The sequence below is a fragment of the Microtus ochrogaster genome, linkage group LG5 (genome assembly GCF_000317375.1).
Source record: "Microtus ochrogaster isolate Prairie Vole_2 linkage group LG5, MicOch1.0, whole genome shotgun sequence".
Lineage (NCBI taxonomy): Eukaryota > Metazoa > Chordata > Mammalia > Rodentia > Cricetidae > Microtus > Microtus ochrogaster.
The window spans coordinates 5,769,451-5,773,188 of record NC_022031.1 but is presented as its reverse complement, the minus strand read 5'-3'; positions in this window follow the sequence as shown (position 1 = coordinate 5,773,188).

Here is a 3,738-nt window from a genome sequence, read left to right as displayed (position 1 = left end):
AATTTATTTTACATCTTGATGTCAGCCTCCCCTCTCTCATCTCCTCTCACTCCTTCCCCAAACCTCCCCTCTACCCCCTTACCCACTACTCCTTCCTATCCATTCAAAAAGAAGCAGCCCTTTCATGGGTATCAGGAAAGCATGGTATATCAACATGCCACAAGACCAAGCACCTCTCCATGTATTCAGGCTGTGCAAGGCAATCCAGCCTGAGGAATAAGTTCAAATTAGCCAGCCAAAGCTCTAGGGACAGACCCTGCTTCCATTTTCTGGGAGTTTCACAACTGTCACCTATCTTCAGAGGGCCTAGTTTTATTCCATGTAGGATCCTTAGTTGTGGATTCATTCTGTGAGTTTCCATGAGATTGGCTAGCCATTTGTGGGGCTTTTCCTGCTATGCCCCTGGTTCCTCCTCTCTCTCCTTAGCAGGACTCCCCAAGTTTAGTCCATTGTTTGGCCCTGAGTATCTGAATGTAGGGTTAAGCCAGCCCCTTTAGGGGGCGGGTTTGCCTCGGGCGAATGTTGACTGATAAATTGGGCTCGCGGAGCCTGCGCGCCCCCTTTTTTCCTGCCTCCTGTGAAACGGCTACAGACGGGAACCTCGGTTCTGTAAGTTTATTTAAACATTAAAGCTGTATATATTCTTTAATATCTGCCTTGCATTTATTTAAGCCGATACATTTGGTGCCCGCCCCGTGGGGCTTTGTGGTTACCCGCCCCGGAGGCTCCTGAGGGCTACCGCTCCCAGCGGCACCTTGCTCCGGAGGTCTCCCTGGATGCGCAAACTGGCTGTGGAAGCAGCTGAGATTCTGAGCGACTCGATCTTTCCTGGTGCTTGCTAGAGAATCAAGCAGGACGGGAGAGGTAGCACTCCCCGGTGGTTTGGAATCTGCAGCGCCTCTGTAACAGCGTGATCAGTCTCTGTCCCCCCCACCTCCACCGGCACTTGGGTCACGTGAGAGCGGCCCTGTGAGCCAGCTCAAACCAGCATCCCTTTGATTTGTTCCCTTTGGCTACTTTTCTTTCTGTTCCCTTTCTGGCCCAATTGCTATTTATCAGCCTGGTGTCTGCTTCAAGTTTTGTTTTTGAGTCATTTATTTCAGACTTAGGCCACGTGGACTCAAGAGGACTCTTTCGCCACCACTGGCAGGAACCGGTCATTGCAGGTAAAAGATTTTTTTCTTTTATAAATAAAATGTCTGAGAATGTGACGGTTTTAAATTTCAACAGCTTTTTTGAGTGTACCATGTGGGAGATTTTACAAGAGGTATCTATTACCCCACATCTATGGATATTTCTGGGATTCGTAGTTTTCCTTGGCACTATATGTTTTGACAATAGAAATACAATCAAGTCTTTTAAGACAGAGGTTGAACATTTAAAAACTATTGAGAATGATAACAATCTTCTTAAGAATCAGTTTGAAGTTCTCCAGGAAGAGAACAGATCTTTGTTTAACATGACTCAGTTAACTGAGCAAACTTTAGAAAAGGTACAGGTTGATGTTAAGGAGAAATTCATTACTATGGAAGAAGGAACAGCCACTTTGGATCGTAAATTCCAGCATCCCTTTCCATAGGAACTGAAACATTAACTGAGAGAATCAAAACTGCTGAATGTGACAATTGAATTCTGTCTAAAGCTTATGATAGATTGGCGGAAAGATTGTCAATACAAGAAGGCACAGTTTATGCCATAAAAATTATGTCCAAAGATGAGAACTTATCTCTACTGGACAAACTTCGTACTTTCGAAACCTCAATGAAGGCTTTGGAACATAATTCTGGACAAGAGATTCAGACATTGCAGAAGGCAATGGTGAATAGAATTGAAAAGATTGAGGAATTTCTAAATTCTGATGAAGAAGAGCAAAGGGTAGAAAGGCAATTTTTTTTGTTTTTTTTTTGTTTTTTCGAGACAGGGTTTCTCTTGTGGTTTTGGAGCCTGTCCTGGAACTAGCTCTTGTAGACCAGGCTGGTCTCGAACTCACAAAGATCCACCTGCCTCTGCCTCCCGAGTGCTGGGATTAAAGGTGTGCGCCACCACCGCCCGGCTAGAAAGGCAAATTTTAACTACATCTGTGGATAAATCCCTCCAGGACAATTTCCACAAAGCTCTACCTACAGCTCTACATGCCTTTCCAGTAATAACAACAGAAAAGGTGATTGGTTCCAGAAAACCTAGGGTCATCAAGAAAGATACATGGCAGCCTGTCCGCATGAATGATCTCAAAGAAATTAAACAGGGCGTCATGACTTTTGGGATACATGCCTCTTTTGTTAAAGAGATGCTAAAATCTTGGGCCACAACAAGCAGAGAAACCCCCTCAGACTTGCTCCAGCTGAGCTCCGCAGTCCTTGAGAATGGACTGCAACTAAAATGGAAATGCTAATTCAGGCAAGAGGCTACACTTTTAGAACAGCAAGAAAAGGTGAAGGGAATTGACATTTCCCTAGATAAAGTTCTAGGTGAAGGGCTCTTTTCTGACCCTCAGGAACTAGCTAATTTTGGATGAAAACACACTCTCCATGTGTACCACAGCAGCCTTAAGGGCTTGGGACAGGGTACAAGACCCAGGACAGAGAATGGAATCATTTGTCATAGTTAAACAGGGTCAGAGAGAACCCTTTAGTGACTTTTTACAAAGATTAACTAAGGTTGTACAAATAGGGATATCTGACCCAGAAGCAGGACATATAATAATTGAGTCTTTGGCTTACAAAAATGCAAATGTGGAATGCAAAAAGATCTTGGGGCCTTTAAAGTTCAGATCAGCGTCCTTGGAAGAATGGGTCTTGCATACACTAAATGTTGACACATTTGACTATGGCACTGAAGCATGGGTAGAAGAAGCAATTTTCAATGGTAAGAGGAGACACCAGAATACCAAATGTTTTAATTGTGGCAAAATGGGTCATATGGAAAGGAATTGTAAACAACGGATTTTCAGAAATAATAATAATGCATCTTCTAGAAATAACAGAAATAGAAGGACTCAGCCTTCAGGTTTATGTGGAAGATGTGGAAAAGGCAGACATTGGACGAATGAATGCAGGTCGACAAGAGATAGACAAGGCAACCTGATACAGATGGGAAACTTGAGGGGGGGCTCACAGGCCCCATGGCAAACATGATTCAGTCATTTCCAGTTTCTGCAGAGAACATGCCTCGTCAGGACAATTAGGAAGCCCCATTCCTACTGTTACAAGCAATAGTAATCAGAAAGATGAGTTACGTGTGTTTTGGCAAACTTCTCTAAATGATCAAAGACCTAAGCTGAGAGTGTGTGTAAATGGCATTTTTATTACTGGCTTGCTGGACTCAGGCGCTGACATAAGTATCATTACCCAAGAATCTTGGCATCCATATTGACCTCTTCAGAATGTAAATGTTCAGCTACTGGGAATTGGAACCCTATCTTGAGTAACGCAGAGCGTGAGATGGGTTGAATGTATAGGGCCAGAGGGACAAATAGGAAAATTAAGGCCATATGTACCCAATATTGCAATGAATTTATGGGGTCATGACCTATTACAACAATGGAATACCCTAATTAACATTCCTGCTACTTCTAGACCCTATATTTCTGAGAATAATATTAAAAGATATTACAAACTTAGAAAACCGGCCATTAGGGCTGTGCAAGAACAAGCAATTGATGTCCCTTCAGAGATACCAACAACCTTGCCTCTGAAATGGTTGAGTGAGAAACCAATATGGACAAAGCAATGGCCTTTA